General features: G+C 40.5%; 1 protein-coding gene across 4 annotated transcripts in view; it reads right to left on the bottom strand.

Annotated features, from left to right (window-relative positions):
• NCOA2 (nuclear receptor coactivator 2) overlaps positions 1-22,168 on the bottom strand; it is a 189,172-nt gene that overhangs the window by 103,519 nt on the left and 63,485 nt on the right. For 3 of the 4 annotated variants that reach the window (XM_042808607.1, XM_042808606.1, XM_042808605.1), the window contains one exon: positions 18,327-18,519. The exons of the other annotated variant lie outside the window; for it this stretch is intronic. The gene's annotated coding sequence lies outside the window, so the exon portion shown is untranslated. The remainder of the gene's footprint in view (positions 1-18,326; positions 18,520-22,168) is intronic. 4 annotated transcript variants of the gene reach the window in all.

Genomic DNA, 22,168 nt, shown 5'->3' with positions numbered 1-22,168 from the left:
GCTTATTTGGATTTAGTTGGATATCATTCTGAGCTAATATTTGGACTTGGATTAAAGGCCAAGCACTTTAAATTTATGCTAATGTCATGGATCTCTATGTTAGATAACTTACAAGTGTGCTCTGCCTAAGACCATTCCTTAAACTCATCCACAAACCAAAAGTGATACACGTAAGAGAAACTCAATTAGAAAGCAGCACATATCAGCAGGAACATGTACAGTAGTGTCCTTCAGAACCTTGCTGGTTGCCTACTGATTTCCAAGAAGAGTTGAAGCTGTTCACACAAGTGCAAAGTCCCTTGGAACACACTCATTTTTGCTTTCAGTATGTAATATGTGTGTGTGGGTGTGTAGATCTGTGAGCATATTAAAAATATAAGATCTTGATTAACGTATACCTAAATGAATAGAATATAAATAGTAATCAATGACTGCAGCATTTTTCCCCTTCCACATTTTGATGATAAGTATGACCTACAACGAACCTTAGGAATCATACTAAAAATATCAGTTTATTTCAAATATTGAATGGATAATGGCTACTAGTATTAGCAATCAGTTGAAAGGAAGTGATCCTTCACCTTGTGGTAAGCCTACCATGGTTTTGAACTCATGAAATTCAAAATCCAGTATTCCCCTGAACTTTGACTACTTTTCTGATCTCATTTTGTTTGTTCTTTAGTTTCTGAAGTGTTTATTATTTTGAGAACTGCATTTGCACTTATCAGAGTAAGCTGGGCACTCCCGCTTGAAAGCAATCCCTTGGAGATGCTGAAGTTTCAATACTATCACATGCACACAAAGATTATATTAAATTCCATATAACAAATACTTTTTCTCTAAGTGGAGTTCTGAAGGTATGACTTCTATTCTCGGGGGAAAAAAGAACAGACAGGATTTCTACAACCCTACAGTCTGCATGCTGTGCATATCATGTAGCAATAAATAATTCATATTTTGACCTTATGGGATACTTTTTACCCACGGATTTCAAAGAGCTTTCGCAAAGGTGGATATATGTTTTATTATCTCTAGTTTATAGATCGCAGGATGAACAAAGAAATGAAATGACCTACTCAAGGTCATTCTGTGAGCCAGGTGTACGTAGGTAGGTAACACCAGGCACGCTGCCTTTTTACTCAGGTTGCAGCCTACAGCAACGCTATGAAAACAGCCAGATACTACAAAACAATGCCCGTGAGAATGCACGGTGGATGTTAGCTCTTTGACAAATTTATTAGTCTAAACACACCCAAGAGGAAAAACAAGAAAGGACTGGCTCTAGGAAATGGTACCGGGAAACAGCACTACCTCCATCAGCAAAGCTATCAGCATCTCCTCAACCGGGATACACAAATTTGTCTTTCTTCCATAGTGCAAATTTCTTGGAGACCACATCAGAGACCAGACTGCACTTGAAGAAAGTAGTTGTGGTCTACTTAATACATGAATGATACCGATAAGTATTTCAGCAGATTATTTTTCTGATACAGATTTCATCACGCTTCGTGAACCGTTCAACCTGAAAATAATTTGCTTCAGAAATATTCATTCTACCCAGAAAAAACTACCAGAAGAAGGTATACTGCAAGGACCAAAGTTATGTAAGACAGAATTGAGGTCCACCAGATATTCTAAGAAATCAATTTTCGTGAGCTAAGAAAGCAGTCTTTTTCCTAATGTTGATATTAATGTGAAGAAAAAGAAATTTAAACCAGAAATAAACATGAAAGAAATGCTCAGTAGAAAAACTGTTTAACTGCAACCCCCAAACTAATCCCTACATCTGGGAATATTTATAAGACTGTACCATTGTGGGAAGAAAAGACAGTTTAGTTTATTTGTTAGTTAACATCGCAGTTGTAATGGCTTGGATTAAACATTTAATCTTGCAATTCTCTGAACTGTCTTACCTAATGTTAAGTCCAAGGCTCTACTCATGTCCTTAACTGAAAAGATTACGTGCAAATGCTTTGTTGGCACTGGATCAGACCACTCCTGGTTTTTCAGGGTGGAGCCTTGATGTTGTATCAGACTGCCGAGGACTTAAGAGTATACAACAGGCACAAATTAATCTGTTGTGCTGCCCTCTGAAGTGCAGGAGCAGCAGGACCCAAGGTCCATATGCATTAGCCAAAGGAGATAACAAAAGTGAGGTTGTGCCTTTGTTTTCCTTTGGTTTGTCTCTTTTTCTTTCCCAGAAGGAAGAACATAGACTGATCTGCCACAAAGGACAACTTAAGTCTGTTGAAATAGCACGATATTTAAGCAAGCCAAAGATTCATATTTTACAGGCAAAAAAATATTGCCACTATTATTACCCTGACATGTAACAGTTCAAAATAAAACACAATTCTATAAAAGCACTAGATTCAGCTAACACAGCACAAGAATGCCCTCTTCACAAAAAACAAAATAAAACCCTAAGTTTTTAAAAAGGGAAAAAGAAAAAAAAAAAAGGGGGAGGAAGGAAGAAAATAAATCTCAAACCACACACACTCCTTCCTTTGCATGTGCTAAAATGAGGTAAACCCAAAACGTGGCAACTGCAAACCAAAGAATCATTTTGAAACAAAAAAAAAAAGTAGTTCTTGCTTGTGCTATAAGAACAAAATGAACTTAAAAGATATACTCCGTGTAGTAAGAAAAGACAAGATTTGCCAGCATTTTCCTGGGATTAATTAAAGAGAAATGATTTTAAATCCCTCTCTTTTTTTCCTAGCCTCTCCCAGCTGAATTGGGTACCAAAACACAAAGTAGGCAGGGAGGTAGCTGCTATTTTCTGACCAAGCTGTCCACAACAAAGCAACCTGATGATATTTTGGAGAATTTTTTAAGCTTCCAAAACAAAGTTCTTCTGAAGACTGAGTGATATATGTTCCTCCGTGCAAACGGAGTCCTGCAGACAGTAAAATGAAACATGCGTATGTCATCAAAAATTCCTGTGTGGGTTTTTATGAGAAGCTGTTAAAAGTCTTGGTATTTACACCTGGCTGCAGAAAAATAGCCAAATATAATGAGCAGGTGAGTAATACTTCTCAGCAGAGTTTGGTCTTTGATTCCCATTCAGCTGAAGTGTAAGCAGGGATATCAGCATCAAGGAGAGCTGCACGCAGCTCCTGCGCAAGAGAGCCCCCGTGCCAGATATGTTTCACCACAGTTCTCCCCATATCTCTCTATATGTAAGCTCCTTACCTTTTTTCCCGCCCCTCACTACTACTTTCACCACCTGTGCTTAAGTAGATACTATGTAAATTATTATAATCTTATTAGCTTTAAGTGGTCACGTCTGCAAACATGGGCACTGCCTCTGCTTTCGCCAATCAGCTTTCACTAATCTGCACACTAATATTGCTCTGGCTGTGCTTGGGATTGACTGTCATGAGGTCAAAACAGTTACCTGAGCTGACACAGACCCCAAAAAGCACACTCTTCTGCTGAAGACTAGCATCAAGCTAATTCCCGCTTACATAGAAAATGTGGGTCAAATGATCCTTTTTTCATTTTCAAGATGTTTGCCGTATCTCAAGCATTGTCTGAAACCGATGTCCAGCTTGCAAGAGCAGCTGGTTGAAGAGAAAACTCTCATCAGATCCCTTACCCCAGGACAAGGATCTTCTGCATTCCTACCCAGTTTACAATTGAAGAGTACAAAATTCAGCAGCTTCACTCTTGTAGTGAGTATTTCACCTTAATTTTGGTGCTTTCTGTGAAAAGAGGTTTAACCCTGCACCTTGTCTATTTACTATTCCCTAGTAAATTAAATCTACCAGGAATAAAAGTTCTTTTAACTAGATTTAAATGGCAAATTACTACTTTTATTGTGAAGTTCCACTGCCAACGTTTAGCTCAGCGTGCAGCAGACAAACAACATCTATATGCTAATTTATTTGTAATGATTTTCCAATGGTTTAATGACAGCTAAAAAACCTCTCAATATCTAGAATGTTCGTGTGACGATAATTCACTTGTAGTGACCTAAATATTGCCAGTACAGCAGTAATGGTGCTCTCTTGCAACACGATTTTGACACGTGAATTAGAGTAGGAAAGCACTGACCCAGTTAAGTTATGCTTCCATACAGGACAATAAGGAAAGAATGGCACCAGGCCGGGAAAGTTATCCTTTGGGAGCAGAAGAGGAGGAGAGTTAAGAGACAAGCACACAATGGTTACTGTATCTGTATGCAAGGTGATAGCTATTGTCTGTTGCTTTTTCAGAGTGAGAATAAAGGAAAACTAAATTAGGTATTTAGATAACACTGAAAGGAAACTATGCTAACATGGTGCACAGGAGTTTCACCTACTTACCAAAGGTAGATAAGAACTTTTGTTCAATTTACAATGGAAACCTTCCTAGGCTGCTTTAAGTGATATTGAAAGTGTCATTTTAACTATTTTATTTCCAGAAATTATTATAGAAAGAAAAAGAGAAAAATGCAGGTGCTATGAAGTACATATAATTTGTTAAATATTTAACTCTCAGAAAGGACAATGTTTTATAGAATTATACAGCATATTCATTAAGTAGATATTAGATATCGTTGGAGATGCTTCAGTTCCTGCTATATGTGACTAGGTAGCCTATTATTCATAAAGTAGAGCATGTATGCTTGTCCTTCAGTAGATTTCTACTTTAATCAGTGAAACTATGGAGACAATTCCATCATATTTCAATAAAATTTCAATAACGACATTTTGGGACCTTTCTTTTCGTCCTTCAAAAAAGATTATGAAAGAACACAAGTTGCTAAAATAACTTCCCTTCTCAAATACGCAATCCATCTTATTAATTAACTTTCCCTTCCGCTCCATACGTTAAAGAACATTCTTTCCCTACAAAGCTGGCTTTCTATTCTACACCCCCAAAGTAAGACAAATTCAGAGATGGTGCTTATAAGGTAGAAATGTGGCAGCAACAGTTGCTATTTTCAGGTGGAATAGCTGCCACATGAACAGCAAATCCATGCAAGTCATGGCCACAACAGAGACAAGCCCTTGACGTTGAGGAATTACACTCCTACCTTGAAGATCAAGATTACTCAATCAAGCTTTAACGTCTGTTGGGTCACTCTGCCAACCCACGAGTTCCTATCGAGGCTGGGTCTCTGCCACCTGATTTCTGCTTATCAATATAAGAGAAGGATGGATGAGTAGTATTTTCAAACAACAAAGTTTGTTTCAGGGTTTTTTGTTTGTTTGTTATTGGAGGGAGTTAAAAATCAGTAGAAGGAATTAGCTGACGATAAGGTATGTTGTTTGGCATTCAAGTAGTTTTCATTTCACTGTATTTTAACAAACGGGAAAGTTTCAAAATCCTGTGTGACCAAATCAATCAAACTCATGTGGTAACAGTCACTGAGCCATTTAAGTGCCTCAAAGCTTTCAGCAGCAGCTCTTTGCTGCAGGTACAGGCATGGCTAAAGTGAATACATTTGTCTCCAAAAACAAATGGAATTAAACCCAGCAGTAAATGTAAAGTGCAAGCTTCAACATGAAAAAAAAAAAAAAAAGAAAAAAGAAAAAAAGAAAAAGCACCTTTCTTTTATCAGTATTTGAAAATTCTTCCTTCCTTCAAAACAACATTTTTCAGTATCTTATTTATCTTACTACCATATGCTTGCAATTTCCACTCTGTAAAACCAAAGGCAAATTTTTGTGAACCGCAGTTATAATAAAATAACTCCCTCCATGGAATGGTCTGAAAGCTTGGAGTGCTCTTGCTGCACCCCTCCACATCTGGCACACACATCGGATTATAAACCAGCGGGCAGAGCAAAGAGATGGGAAGGAAGATAGTGGTCGCATCACAAATGCAAGGCAGCACAACTCCTACAATGGAGACTTTTTTCCTGACTGCCAGCGTGTCAAAGCATGACAACGAAAGGCAAACATGGGAGAAGTGCACACACAAAGATCCTCCACCTCAGCCAGATCCCTGATAGGCCCCGGGTCGTACAAAATATGCTCAGCAGGCTTTGCAACCATCGCTCTGTGCCAGTAGTGCAACCGGGCTTCTGACTTTGTTGGCAGTCAGAGTTCACAGGAAATCAGTCTCTCATTCACGAGGCTCTTTTCCTTGATGTCATTTGTAATTTCATAGGTACAAATGAAACCAAAGCCTAGCCAAATGGCCTACATGTCATAATATTTTTTTATCAGACTAACTCTAATAAATGTAGTTCATAGCTGATCTTGCTGTTCAAAACTCAACTGGAAAAATCAAACGCATCAAAAAGAACCTAAGAATCAAATGGGATTATTGGTAGGGCCATTTCCCAGGTCTCTCTGAAGTCACACTTCCTCATCCCTTCAACCCTATGGCAGCAGCAGGACACATAAAACCTTCATCACGTCTTTAAGGCTTAGCAATAAATACCCTGCAGTCTGAATTATCAAAATTATTCAGAATGGTCAAATGATTTTTTGTTCAAAACCAACTTGGCACACTGCTCAGGAAACCATTAAGGCAAACAAGAACGACAGAAGTTGGATTCTTTTTGCTAAGCTAATTGATGGCTGCACCAAAATGAAACATGCAACTGCATATGCAAAACTTTCAAAGACACACTGTATTACGGTTACAAAGCGACTTCCCCTCCGTGCCCGCTGTAATATGATCGTAATTGCTGTGAAAGGGCTGGAGACCGACTATACGTTAAATCCTGCCATCTGTAGGTGCTTTACACAGTTCCATTTGCTGCTGCCGGGTCAAAAGTTTACTGTATTTTCACTTGTTCATAACCAATCACAGCAGTCTATGCTACGTGTAATCTTTGACCTGCTCTCAAAGCAATTTTTGTATTATACAGTCATATGATTACACTGAAGAAAAAACTACCCACACATTTTATTAAGAATACATTTCTTGTTGGTTAGCTTAATAATTATTATTTCCATATTCAGTAAGTGTACTGTAGAGATATTGTTCTTCCCAGTGAACTCCCCTGGAGCCCAGCAACCACGCTGAATCCTCCCCGTAAAGAGCTCCAGCAGTTCTGGCCGTGTGCAGTTGGAACCACATGCAGAACGTGGTTGGAAGGAGCTCACTGTACCTGCAGCTTGGAAGGGAGGGGAGCAACCGCTCCGTATGCCTTGAGAGGGGAGGAGAAGCTCTGCAGGCATTTCAACTAACTTTTGGTGTTTGTTGTGAAAGCGTCTTTGAAAATTAGGATTTTCACGTGAATATCCCTACATTCTTAATGTAAACATTGAATACGTAACAGGAGGTTGAATGGAGACATTGATGCTGCTGATATTATTACTATTATTAAAATATTTACACAACAAGCAGTCCCACAAACAACAGAATTAATGAAGCCTCATCTCCCACAGATTTGCATCCCCTGGTTGGTTGACTTCTGTGTCAAGAAAGGCAAAAGCTTTGAAGAAAGTTTTCCCACAGCTGGACCGTTTGTGAAAAGCCTATCTTTTCCCATTGCTAGGATTCACACGCAATTAATAAGATTTAAGATTATTTCATGCTGCAACCTTTCCCTTTGTCAGGACATGTCTAGGTGATCCCACCTATACCTGTTTTCACAAAATGTGTGGGCTCTGGCTTCAGAGATCTCTGCTTTGCCAAAAGACGTGACCAAAATCCACAACAGTTAAAGCTGCCACCAAAGAGAGCGGTACCGGATCTGGAGGTTGGTGGCCCTGCTATGGCAGGGGGGTTGGAACTTGATGATCCTTGGGGTCCCTTCCAACCCAAGCCATTCTATGATTCTATGATTCTGTGAAGAGAGATGAACGACGCGAGTGCATGTGTACACAAGTGTCTGCTTTCATTCCATAGGAAAGAAGACTAAAAATAAATAAGAATATTTGACCTTCTTATAATTTCTTAGAAAGCTAATTTAGATGGCCCAAAATAGACAGATGGTTATACTAAAAGACTGTTTAACAGAAATATTATGAGATTTAAATCTACCTATAGTGGATTTTGGCAGGCAGTTTTCAATGGAAAGCAGAGAGTCAGACCCAACGTTTTCTAACAAAAGTTATACAGAAAGAGATACATTTTCAAGGACATGTATTTTACTTTAGTCTACGAATTGTGATAGATTTGTGATCCTTTGCTTCCTTTTTTTAAATTCACTATTTATGCATGTGCACTCTGTCTCCAAGGACAAACTAAAGTCGACATTCATGAATAGTTGCATAGCTGTGTCTCATGTCTGATTCTTACACGCTAAACCCTTTGTAAATGTAGCAGAGAACAAAGGCAAGCCCAAGCCACTGAAAATATCAGTCAAGTAACATATACAAGAGAATAATCAAATGAATAATATTAAATCATTTCTAAGCAGTTCATAACCTAAAATGCATTCACACCGAAAATTATGTAGTCACAATCATTCACATAAAAACAAAGGAAAAAACAAAAACAAAGAAAGAAGAATTTACTCTAAATATATAAACCAAAATCTGTCTGAAACAGCCCATTATCATCTTACCTCTTGCATTACAAAGACCACAGGCTTTTACTTAGCAGCTGCTAAACAAAGACTGATGCTCTGGTATCCGCCAGCTATGCTTATTGCACTTGTGCTTTGTTACCAATCATCTACCCAATTCAGAAATTAACACATAGAGGTACTGTCAAAAAGCAAAACAGAAAACATGTACTTCTAACTCAGCGCCTGCACTTGGAGGTACTCCTATGGCTCTATATGAGCATGTAAGCAGAAAAATGTTGAAAAATCCATTCTCCACCACTCCTGTCTAAAATCTTTAACTAACTCGTGTACAAGAGGGACCGTGGATCTATTTATGAACCTAATGTTTGAATAAATCTCCATGTGCTTGGAAAATGCTTAATTTTTTCTACATTTTCTTGTGCTCCCCATTAACAACGACAGAAGATTAATTTAAAACATAGCAGAAAACAAACAGACTTTTGAAGTTTCATTACTTCCCCCTGAACTCTGTAATTTTGATTTCTGAAAATTCAAAGTCTGTCTGGAATAGAAACCAGATTTGGAAGAAAAATGGAAAGATCTTATGACCAAAAGTTGAGAGAAGCCCTGAAACCACAGTTAAATTATTGAAGATAAGAACTGGAACATTACAGTCACAAGTGTACAGAAATCTTCTAAATGAGACTGTTGCTCAGTAGAAGTTCCACCAGAATAAAAATACACAGGATTTGAATCCAGGTGGTTATAGCTCCTTTTAAGAGTGCATTACTTCTTGTATTTCTACAGCTCAAAAAGAAATATTAGAAAGTTTGCAGGTACAGAGCACGAATTTATTCTACCTATTGCTACTATGATTGATACTACTTATATCACTGGGGCAATTTGCAGAGTCCAAAGCTGATCTGAGCAATCTGACTATAGAACTCGTAAGGACCCAATTCCTGACAAGGAGAAACAGATGACTCCTAGGAAGCAGATCTTTCAGACCAGAAACCACAGGGCAGCCTGATGAGACTTGGTGGGATTTACAAGTACCTGGATTTCATGTAGGTCCATAGAGCACCAACTGCGGGGAAGTGCGATGCAGCAGAAATGATGCTTTCATTCAGTTTAATTAAAGAACAACAAACCTGCAAAAAAGACTAGAGGCCAAGAGCGACCCTCTTCCACAGTGCATGCATTTCTCTGTGCCTAAGTTAAGTAATGCAGATTATTTAAATACACATGCATAAAAGCAACTTAGAGTTTTTTTCTACCATAAGCTGAAAGATCGTAGAAAGCCGAGACCTTAAAACTAAAATCTTAAAGCCTTTTTAGTACGATTTTTGTATTATTTTGTTTTCACCTGAATCTCCATGTTATTACTACAGCATAATGGTTCCCCCCTTAATACTCAATGGTGAAAATTCTTGAAACAGTCAATGGGAAAAAATGCAGAATTTAAAGAAAATGTAAACAGTATAAAAAATTGAAATCTTCATTTAGTATTTAACCTTATGATAATAAAAATACACAACTGAGCATAGAGGTAATTGCTTTGGACAACCTGCATCTATTAAATAAATATTCAGTGCTCTCATGTAATGGGTATGTGTATTATCTCAGGATAATAAAATTTTTATAGACTATCACAGCATACCAATGACAAATACATATACACGTACTGTTTTTTTTTTCCCATTCCAACTTCTCATGCTCTTTTCACGTTTAATAGTTACTGTCTCAAATCAATGTTTAAAATTCCCTAAAATGCAATAAAAAACTATAACAATCTACAATAATACCATGTCTCCTCAGAAAGTACTATTTGACTTCTCAAATGGCAATTAGAAGTTAGAATCTGAATTACGTCATATGCAAATGTTATGCTTTTTATATGCCACGATAGCTTGTAATTGATAAAGGCATTTTTAATGAACAGTCTTGAAGGATGTGGTTTTCTATTAAAAGAGGTCACTTATCATAAGGACTCTGCCATTATGTTTTGGTGGTTGGCTATAGATTCCTCCCACCTCCAGATTCTCACAGACGTCATCTCTGAGTCTTCATGGGAGTCGCTGACCTGACAAGCCTGCACACCCCGCAAGGAATTATCCCAGATATACTGCCAAGATGCCAGTGATGAAATAAGACTGGACCACAAAAGGTTGGAGGCTCTTCTATCGAGCTCCCTCCACTGCCGTAGAGGCTGTCCTCTAAACCGGACTGGGACAAGCCCTGAATAACGTCCAGGTGCTGGGCAGCATCTGCTGCTCCTGAACTCCCCACCTCCTTTGGCAAAAAGCAGAGACAGACATCTCCTGCAGACTGGTCTTGGCCCCACTGGGACCATACTACTGCACAAATGAGAGCAACCTATTTGCTGCATTGAACTGACTGGTCCTACCACCCTCTTTGATAACACCGCCCCTTCCAGTCACTTAAGTCAGTGAGAAGGCACCACACAATGTGAGCACATTTCAACACCTGAGCTTGGATTAGAAAATCAGCCATGAAGGAAACTATGGCCATGTCATACTAAGCAAAGAAACACAAAAGTAACCCTGGCAAGTACTCGATTCATAGAACAGAGTACAGAGAAGCTCAAATATAAGCTGTGTCACCACTTCCCTTCAGAGTTGGAGCTGCATGTTCTCCTAAAACACTGGAAGACAAGAATAGAAAGGAATCTTCTACACAGCTGAATAGGTTACAACCCTTACTGTGTCTTAAAGTTTTAGAATGAAAGAAACACTTCAAACAACCACAGTTTTTCACAAGTCTTAAAGCAATTGTCACTTTCCTTGGTCTTCTCTTGTCCTCCCTGTTAAAATACAGCCAAAAATTCTGGGAAGCTCCAAGCACAACTGTCCTGATTTCTGTTCCCTTCACGATTGCTGTGGTAAAATGTTTTTCATGCAGAGGCCATTAAGTCCTCAGGCTGGATGTTAGGAAAAATTTATTCTCCGAAAGGGTGGTCAGGCACTGGAACAGGCTGCCCAGGGAGGTGGTAGAGTCACTGCCCCTGGAAGTGTTCAAGAAACATGTAGATGTTGTACTAAATGACGTGGTTTAGTGGGGAAATATTGATGGTTGGAGTAGATGATCTTGGAGGTCTTTTCCAACCTTGGTGATTCTATGATTTTAACACTTCTTTTGCTTTTAAAATTCCATTCAGAGAGATGAATCAAGGTTCTGGACATCCTTGTAGCTGTCCTGGTTATTCCAGTGACAGCAAAATGGGTTAGCCAGCTTTTCCTAACGAACAGAAAACCTTAGGGAGCACAGTATGAAGTAGCCTTTTTAGGGATTATTTCTTGCATTATGTAAAAAATTGTCATCATAAATGCATAATGCCCCTCAAGGCCTTGGGTAAGCATTATCCACTATTTGTCTGAGAGTGAAAGAGGGAAGATAAGAAAGGGAAGCAAAATGTTTCTTTGCCATCATATTATGTGAAGGACAGAGAAATGTTTGTTGAGTTCAGCCTGAAGGTTCTTACAGGGCTTTGCAAAATGCCATGCAGCCTCTCACATGATGAAAAGCCTCTCCAAGGCTGTCAGAACAAGAAAAGTTCCACTAGCGATCCTGGCTATGTGGCAAGTGCTTTCATCTCAGCAACCGAGCAGGGCTTCCCCAGAGCTCTACTGGGAGAGCTGACTGCCCCTGGACAAGCTCCTCTCTGGTTCCTCCCAATAAGCAGAGAGACCAGGGAATATTCAGAAGGAATTTGCTGCTCAAGTGCCTGACAGCAGCAGAGGCAGAGAAGCAATGACAGGCCTTTTCTGGATGAGAAGCTGGAACTCTCCTCAAAGGCCCCATGCAGCCTAAAACATATTTGAAATGACCTGACTATTGGAGCCAAAGAGGAACTTTCTTATCCTTCTGTATTTGCTGTGCTTTTCTGCCATACTGAGCGCACGAGTAGAGGCAAAGACAGGATCGGTGAATTAACTCAGGAAAAAGCTGTCCAGAACAGCTGAGCAATCAGTCCTCAAAAAATTAATGACAAAAGACTTTGAAGAAAGCCAATTTGTAATGGAATGTAAGGAGGGAAGTCCCTGAAGAGAGAAGCTGTCTACCAGCTCTGTGGCAGGTTCTGCTGCCCCGTGCAGTTTATGGTGGCTGGCAGCCAGCTTGGCGAGGCTCCCCTGGACACAGGAGGGGCCTGGACACGGGCCAGGCTGGGCACTGCTGCCATGCGCAGGGTGAACGAAGATCCTCTCTGTGAATTTGGTTACGAGCGAGAATATCGGGGTTTCCTAACGTTCCTCAAAGAGTCGAGCTCCCTGTTTATACAGGGATGGAACACGTGAAAGAGAGTACTTCATTCTGTTAGAGAAAACGAGCCACAGATTGTTAATTATATGGCTATTTGCACTTTGACTGGAAGAGGAAGTAAGCTGGTTATAACTACTTTGGGCTTTACTCCTGCAACTGCATTGAAACCACATTTATGACAGCTGAAACTACGCGATTTATATAATGTGGGCACTTCCTGTTTTTGAAGCAGTACTTCAACAGTACTGCACTACTGTCGCTCAGTTCACGTTAATACATTCCAGTTCCAGAAAAGTTAAACGCGCTCAGTTTTGAAGACGGCCATAAGATCCTATTTTACTATTTTTAAATGAGTAGATAAAACTCAATATATTAAACTACTGCTGTCAAGCATCTCCATTTCTAGGACCTAATAATATTCCGCAGGCGTCAGGAAGCACATGTGCTGTACATGTGTGAGCCCCAAACACCCAGCTGTCATCAGGGCGCGCACAGGGCTGGCTGACGGTCACTGCATGTCCCACCAGACAGGCAGCCTGCACTCCAACTACACACACCAGCAGGTCCGTCTTTTCCCACTCAATATACAGTATAGTTCAAGCAATTTCTAATAGCAGCCTTGTTAATCTGAATAGTACACTACTGATTCTTAATGGTGGCAAGTGTATGTTCAATTTTATAGGCACTGAGCATGTGGAGTAACACAGTCCTCTCGGTATGAATAATAATAAAAATATCATTATTTGACCAGAAGATAATTTTGAAAATGCCATTTAATAACCCTAATAAGCAGCAGGATGTTTCCTGGGCCTTTTCTCTTACTTTGCTTATTTAATTGGATCTCTCAAATCAAACTTCTGCAATTACATAAATCAGCTCTCTGCTTTTCTGCCAGTTAATTTTCTAACAGATTACAGCAGGAAAGAATCTATAGACTGATCAATTAAATATCAAATCATATCTCCAGTAACTTCTGATGACAAGACATGATGATAATTCTTACTTATTAAAAAAAAAAAAAAGGAAAAAAAAAGACATTTAATTTACAACGTATTGTTCCAGCTTTGTTTCCTGACATACAGCTTGAGACTCAAGTACCCTCTATAAAGGTTTTTACAGTCTAAATCTCCAAAATACTTAATACAGAGAAGAGTCAGCACTTTTACTACCTGCTCTCCAAGGCACAGCCTCTTAGATCTGGTCATTGGATCCAATCCTATAACTGTGAAACATGCCAGTACTGCAGTATTAATGGTGAGAGAAATCTTACAGACCTCTTAGTCTCAGACTGGGAGAAGATTAAATGAAGATTCAATTAAGAAGTTTTTATTAAAAAAAAAAAAAAAAGCTCCTCCAAACAAAATAAATACTAAAGAAATTCTAAAGGTAAAACTGCCATTACACCTGGTGTAATAAATTCTCTTAACTTTCCAAGTAAAAAAGTCTAACTCATACACCTCTTCTCAATCGCTTCCCTTGGTCCCTTTCTTCCTTCCCCAAGCACAGACATGGCTCCAAAGCAGCCCATAAGCCCATTTGCCACCAGAAGAAGCCAGACCTACCATCTCTCCTTCCAAACCATCCTCTGCACAGACTCTGGTCCAGCCACACAGTGAAGGAGTTGCAGAGCCAGATACCTGGACAAGGCCAAAACGTGGGCAGCTGGCACGAAGGAGGCAGGGCAATAGCTCTGCTGCAGGGTTGCAAGGCACTCTTGGGGAAGTTGTGAGACTGAGATTTGCAGTAATGACACTGCTTTGGTGACATCCTCACAGAAAGTCACCCTATGTTCACGCTCTACCTTCCAAACAGGGAGGACACAAAGAAATCCCATTTTCAGGGTGCAGCCTAAGGTTGCACAGTTACCTTAAGAGCACTGCCAAACTACAGACAAACTCTAAACCTCAAATCTTTTAAAAATTATTTTTATTTTGGACCGAGTGGAAGCATTCATGCCTACAGCCCTGCAACCTTATCCCTCGCCCCCCCCCCCCAAAAAAAAAAAAAGTACTGTGAGTATTTCTAATGTGAAAAAAAAAATAATAAAGAAGGACTCAATGAAGGCAGCTCAGATTAGCTAGCAGATACATCACAGTGGAACAATTCCGCTGTTAAAGATTATGCAGATGTTATGATGGAGGCAAAGAAAGTCTTTCTTTAGCTACAGCACAGCTGTTACATACAGCTTCAAAAAGACTTGGCACAGGACTTCAGCCACAAAACTTCCCCCTCGCTTCATTTCATGTCATCTGAGACTACAGGGAGCTGTACCAAGGACAAAGCTAACACGAAGGGAGCGTGGAACATCTTATCAGCAGGGCAGCTCCTTAAACTGCCAGTGCACCTTCACAAAACTCAGCTATATGTCTCCATTCCTTTTCAATGAAACAATCCCTTGTGGGAAAAAAAAAAAAAAAAAAAACACAACAGCAATGATACAGCACACTGCTGTCCCTCTTATTTATACTCGCATATCTTTTACTTTAAAGACAACAGCTGAATTACCACATAATTAATGTGTATTACTGCTTCAAAAATAGCCATAATAAAAAATACAGGAAAATATCCATTAAGGCAAAACTATAAAGTATTATCAACTTCAGTTCACATCCTTTATTACCCAAGTCACTCCAAAGAGTAGTCAAGTACCCTGACCAAGAAGCTGACAACAGCACAGTTTATGATCACACTGAATATATGTGTTTAATGGCAGTCTTATATTATCCACATCACATATGCACCACAATGAACCCATGTATTCACTGCCTAAATTCAGTGCTTAGCTTTTGCCTTTCAATGATGAATGGAAAATGTGTTAAAACAATACTGCTAGTTACATGGTACCCAAAAAGCACTGGCACTGATTTTGTATACTTAGTGCTAAAGCCCAAACAACATAATTTCATTTGAGTACTAAAATCACACTTAGTTGTGATTTCCCTTCAGTGATTATATTGGTAGGAAATATATCTGAGAAACATAAATTATGTTGTATGTGCATGGGATTAAATCAATGCATTTCTGAGGCACGTGAACAAACTCTTATAAACTGTATTCAAATGTTTCCTTGTTAATTAATTCAAGTGGCATCAATTCTGACTCTTATGACACACTCAGCTTCCACCACATGAAGTCAGTCATGAACTGATTTGTCACCTACAACATTCTTCCCACAATTGTGAAGTCTGAGATGAATTACAGAATCGTATGAGTTGGAGGAGACCTCCACGGATCATCGAGTCCAACCCCTGCCAAGGCAGGTTCCCTACTACAGGTTACACAGGAAAGCATCCTGTGTAAGGATGGTCTTGAATATCTCCAGAGGAAGAGTCCACAGCCTCTCCCACATGAGACAACAGCAGTGGGAGCAAGTAAAATACTGCTAGCAATACAAATTTCCTTCACAAGCGCAACAAAGTAGAAGAAACTACAGAAACAAGGAAGCACAAGCAGAAGTGTACTGAAAAAGTGGATCTTTATATACATTTTTTTTTAATTGCACAAATACTTTGTTACTAAGACCTGGACAAAAAGCTGGAAATTGTATAAAGATATTAGCAACGTTGATTAAAAACAACAGTGAAGAAAACTCATTAGAGGGAAAACTTAAAATACTAAAAATATTAACTGTGGTATTGCTATATTCATGAAAACATAACACTTCAAAATGTCCTACTTTAATAATAACATTAAAAAAAAATGAAGGAATATGGGCACTAAACCTCAGACTCTACTGGTTTTATAAAGCACCATCTACTCTTAGAATCAGTAACAGACTCGTGAAACTGAATCAATTTGTTCAACAGATGTTTCAGTTAACCCAAAGGAATTTTACTTTTCTATTGCAAAAAATAAAGTGCTATGAATAAAACCCCACTGTTACGAGCAGCTTTCAAAATATACTAGCCCAAGATTAGCTTCCATTTCCATTATTTCTTTCACCTAGCAGGAAAGATTTTCCATGCTGGCTTGGACGCGCTGCTGAAATGAAGTAGGCACGCTGATAGCACACAGCTCCCTCCCACCACAGCCCCGGGTTTGCATTTTGCTTGGCCCCCCCTCTTCTCATTGAGCAGCTCTGTGTAGCTGTGCCAGCACAGTGCCCCGCTGCTGCAGCTCCAGTTCTCTACAGCAGCCTCTGAGTTGGTTCTATACCAGAGGCTGTTGCATCAGTCTAATTGCAACATCATTTCCTATGCTCTGGGCAAAGCAAAGGATTTCATTTTTAACTTCTGCTCCTAAGATGCAGGTCGTTCCTGCCCGCCCCTCCCCATCTTTTTTTTTCTTTTTCTTTTTGTTTAATATTTGAAACACAAGGATTTAAATAAACACTTCCCCTGCAGGGCAGTAGTCAAACAAAAATACCTCAGGTTTTCTTAGAAAGCAGCACTGAAAACCCTGCTCTGTGCCTGAAGCAGTGCTGCAGCCGCTCACAGACCAGATGCAGTGGATCCCCCGTGAGCAGGCTGGAAGGGGAATGTGCATTCCTACTCTGTGTATTTAATGTAATATTTAGCTACTACTAAAGCTTCAGCTCTTTTACTGCCTCCTTCTTCTGCAACACAGAGTAACAGCTTATCTGGCAAACGCACTCGCTATGTTTCTAGGCACCGTGCTCTTGATTAATTCATAAAATCTGATCTAATGTTAGATATTCTGTACTCAGGTTAGCTAAGTTAAAACAATATTTAGCTTAACCATGCCTTGGCCAAAAATTTCCCCACTATCTACTGATTGCAGTGCTATCATAGTCGGCTGTGGACACCACACTGGGAAAACACAGATCCTGAGACTGAAGAAATGCAGCTGAAATTCTGACCTCAAGCCATTCTGATAGTGAGTATTACAAACACTGGGTGCTTTGTATCTGATACAATAACCAGGCATAAGAGGCATGTGCCGGGGATGAGCGATGAATTTCCTTGTCATTTCAGTTCTGTGTTCATACATTATCTGAGTTGACAGCACCAAAAAATGCCCTGCTTCCCGCACCCCAAATCAGATTGTGTGATACAGACATCTATGCTGAAGTCAATGTATGAAGCAGGCACTCGCGGGAGGAAATGCCAGAAGTTTCAGAGCAACCTGCACTCTGCCCTTGCTTGTATGGCTCAGTGTGCCCTGCTTTGTGTCACTGAACTTCCAGGGCACCTCTGCTCTGCTCAGCATACAGAACCAAAGCGGGGAGTTGCCTCCCGCCTAGTATTTGCCATATAGGCCCATTCCTTCCCCTGGACATTATTCAAACCTCTTTCTAGAAGACAGAACAAATCATTTCTTTGTGAATTCAACGGTGCAGCCCAGCTCAACAAACAGAAGGGTTACTCCCACTGTTACTCTCAACTTAGAATAACTCTGTTATTCCTGACTTCCTAACCAAAGCAAAACCAGCTTTAAGGTCAAAATGATTACCCAGTTCTGAACACTACTTTGTCTGCAGTTTGGCACAACTCAGACCTCATTTCTTCACAGTGCTTGGCATTACAGCATGCTTTATATAGCACTTTCAAACCTCAACCCCCGCTGCCTCGCTTGCAGTTATCAGTGCTAAGCACTTTCCCAAATCAGATACAAGGATCTCAAGTCATGCGCAGGAAAGCAAGGTGCATAAAGACAGAAGAAAAGCCCAAATCAACCAACTCACCTAGCATCACACAGGAACTCCAGCACGGCCAGGAAGAAAGTCCCAATCCCCAGGGCAGCACACAGCTGCGCAGAGCATCCGTACGGCTCCTGCTGTCAGCGAGGCTGGGCCACCACGGAGAACAGCCTTTGCCCCGCAGGCACCAGGTTCATCCCCAGAGCAGGTCCATCCTGCGCGCAGTGAAGCAGGGGTCCTGCAGAACAACAGCATGTCAGCAGATGGGATAACACAAGGGAGATTTGCAAAGACAAACTTGGATTTGTCTTTCTTTGACTTGGGCAACGCTATGCTGCAAAGATGTTTGCATCACCACTTCCAGGAAAACTAAACTAAGTTACTGGAAATAGGCAGTGCAATGGCATCACACCAATACCTGCACAAATTCAGATCTTCAGGCTGTTGTAGAAAGTGAGTAAATGAGGGACTGACTGCAAAGGCAAAGCAATCTTCTTCGAGGGACTAGTAATAGGTAGTGGTCAACATATACTGTAGGAGCTCTTACTAAAGCACACGTTTCCTTACACTGAATGATTTTTACAAAAAAGTTATTTCCAGAACTCCTCTGCCTGTTTTCCTCAAGCCACAGCCCCTGGACCATGCTGATTGAAGGCCTGGCCCTTTTTCACTCTTGTCTTTAGGGCAAGACTCTCCAAACTCCAACTCTGTTGCTTTTCAGCTTTTCTTGCTGTCCCCTGCTGACTGGCAGTGACACTCTCCCCTTGTCTCCCCTGCTTTGTTCTTCCTCCTGTGTGCCCTGACAATCCCATCAACTATTACCCTCCTTCAAATCCATCACCCACTTCTTGATCTGATCTCTCACCGCCTTAAGGACTCAGTTTCTCAGTGCCACTGCTCATCAATTCTTGTTGCACTGCATCTTAGCTACTTACTATCTTCTACTCCCCTTCAACAGTCTCTTTCAGCCTAGATTTACCCCTTTTCACAGAATCATAGAATGGTTTGGGTTGGAAGGGACCTCAAAGATGATATAGTTCCAACCCCCTGCTGTGGGCTGGCTGCCACCCACCAGCTCAGGCTGCCCAGGGCCCCATCCAGCCTGGCTTTGACCACTCTCCAGGGATGGGGCATCACAGTTTCTCTGGGCAGCCTGTGCCACTGCCTCTCTGGCCTCTGAGTAAAGAATTTCTTCCTGACACCTAATCTACATCTCCCCTTTTAGTTTAAAGCCATTTCCTCTTGTCCTATCACTATCAGATCACGCAAAAAAGTCAGACCCGCTCCTGTTTTCTCCTTAGCTCCTTTGCATGAAAACACAATGGATGACAACAGTGGCAGAAAAGGCCTGCTCAATGGGACAAAGTGCAGGGAAAGAGGAAGGGCCCTTACATCCAGCTCTGTCTCCCCTGCTCACAGCTGGGATTATTTATTTGGGGTGGGGACCAGGCCACAGCTTTGCTCGTGTTCTTGGGCACCAGGCAGCCCCTTCTGTCCTGCACAGCTCGCTCACCTCTCATCCCAATTTTATCAACCTCCTACCCACTGGTTGAGTATTCATTTCTCCCAGTCAAGCAGTTTCTCTTCCAAAGCTGTCTTAGGAGGAATCACTGAGAATAAGAGAAGCGGGATTTTTGGCTCTCCAGTTAGAATGGCCAACCCTGTTCATTACCTCCTGCTGAGACACCTTCCCAGGTGTACTTCTGCTGGTTTTAGGGGCAGCACATGCAATCTGCACACATTTGCTCAACAGGATGGAAAACGCTGCTAATTGCAACCATGCAGCAGGACGGCATGCAAAAGCTGTGATTTCTTTAAGAGCACACAGTTTGGTTAGATCTGGGATTCTCACACTGCTGACAAAGGCAAAGCAGAGACTCATAAGCCACTCTTCTTCCCTCAAAGCCTATCACCAGCACTTTCTGCACTGCCATTTCAAGTTTCTGCTTCAAGGGGGGAGATGTAAGCATTTGCAAAAGAAAAAAATATTCTTCAAAAAGATGACATGAGAAATAACTTTTTTTTTTTTTTCCCCACAGATTGTTATAAATAGCCAAATAATTTTGATAGGAAAAAAAGGTATGTTGGAGGCAGCTATTCAGCTTCAAATATTTCAGCTCCAAAAACTGATTTTTTGCAAATTTATAAAAACAGAAAGTACCACCATAAAATTAAAAATAAGTAAATCAATCCAGCATCCTATCCAGGAAAACATCAGGCAGCTTTGCTTATTACAATTCCTGGCACTTCCCTCCCAGCCCTTAGCAGTGTACGACATCCAGCTCGCTAACACAAGAACAGCACAGATACTAAGATCTGAGATCAAGTGGTCAAGCTGCAAACGAGCTGCTGAGCTGGGGCAGTAGCTGGGAACACGCCAGGGCGGCCTGCCTTGTCTCCAGCACCAATGCTGTGGCTTGCCTCCAGGCACTGCTCACACCATAAGTGCCCTGGCAGTCCCACTGCTTGGCTGCACAACTGCAACTGCACCCCAAAAACTTCTGGGCCACAGAAGTAAAACAGGTTAGTTCGATTCACGCTGAAGGTCAGACCGAGCTATCAAAGATAATTTAAGCAAACCCATTTATTCTCCATCTGGGCTAAATGGGAGCAGGCAGGTATAACGGTAAACAAGTCAACATTTTCTCCATGGTTCTTGTAAATACTTCTGTACAAACACCATCCAGAAGAGCAGATCCAGTGAAAGTATCACATGTCCACAGCTGCATGCAAATTATAGCACAGCCTCAACGTGCTACAACAGCAATTTTTCAATAAGAAATAATTATTTCCAAGCAACGACTGACTGTTCCTGTGGGACTGTATTTAGAGACATCTGATGTACCCAATTTTCAAAAACTGCTAACTGCAGCAAAAATAGTATATGACCTACATGCATATTCCTGGAACGTTCATTTTCATGAAAATAAATTGAGAAACTGAAGTAATTTTATTGCATAGTAGAGAAACTGGTTGTCGAGCATCTATAAAAGCTGGGTTTTCCTGTAAAGAACAAAATAATTATCACTTGTTACAGCTAAAATGAAAAATATTAACTAAGTTGAAGTAAACTTCACTACTTCAATGTGCAGTCACAGAAAGCACACTAATCTTCATCCTAAAAAAGACATCAGAATTTTGTGCGCTGTTTCTTTTGGCACAATATAATGCTGGCTGTCAGTAAAGGGCTTTTTCAATGAAGAAAAATGGAAGGAAAGCATTCCCATTCATACAACTCTGCTGAGTTGATGAGAATTGTCCAGCACTGGTAGTTGTTTCACAACTATACGCAATCAGAGCAGACTTGGGTCCTACACATCACTATAGAGTGTTCCTAAACACTCGTCTGAAATCCAGCAGACCTCCAAAAATGGTATCTGTTAACGCAAGCCAACTTAATTATTTTGTCACTGAAATAAATATTTATGAGCTAAAACACTATATCAAGTAGGAAAGCTTTAACGTAAAACAAATCATAAAACACTGATAATAGAAATGCTTGAAATGGCTCTAGGAGCACATGGATTTATGTAAGATTTGTGAACATGTAAACACTCAGATGGATATGTGAAGAAAAAGGTGAAGCACAGTGCAGAGAACTAGCCATCAAAAAGACTGATCTTCCTTAGGACAAGTGTATCCTTGCCAGGACTTTGGCCAGGTGGCTCAAGCATAGTGAACATCCTACCCATCAGCCCATTCATTTTAAGGTAAGATTTTTTTTTTCTTTTTTTTCTTTTTCTTCTTTTTCTTCTCTACATAGTTTTCAACGTTTTTAAAGTACAAGTTATTCCCTGAAATATTCTCTGAAAAATTCCCTGAAACCTTCAGCTGTTCACCCTTACTCTTCAACCCCCTCAAGCAGGAGCAGAGAGGTGATTGTTCCC

Source organism: Centrocercus urophasianus, unplaced genomic scaffold (genome assembly GCF_019232065.1).
Source record: "Centrocercus urophasianus isolate 14NV4802_14NV808 unplaced genomic scaffold, USGS_Curo_1.0 seq_11, whole genome shotgun sequence".
NCBI classification, from domain to species: domain Eukaryota; kingdom Metazoa; phylum Chordata; class Aves; order Galliformes; family Phasianidae; genus Centrocercus; species Centrocercus urophasianus.
This window is presented reverse-complemented; position numbering and strand designations above follow the sequence as displayed.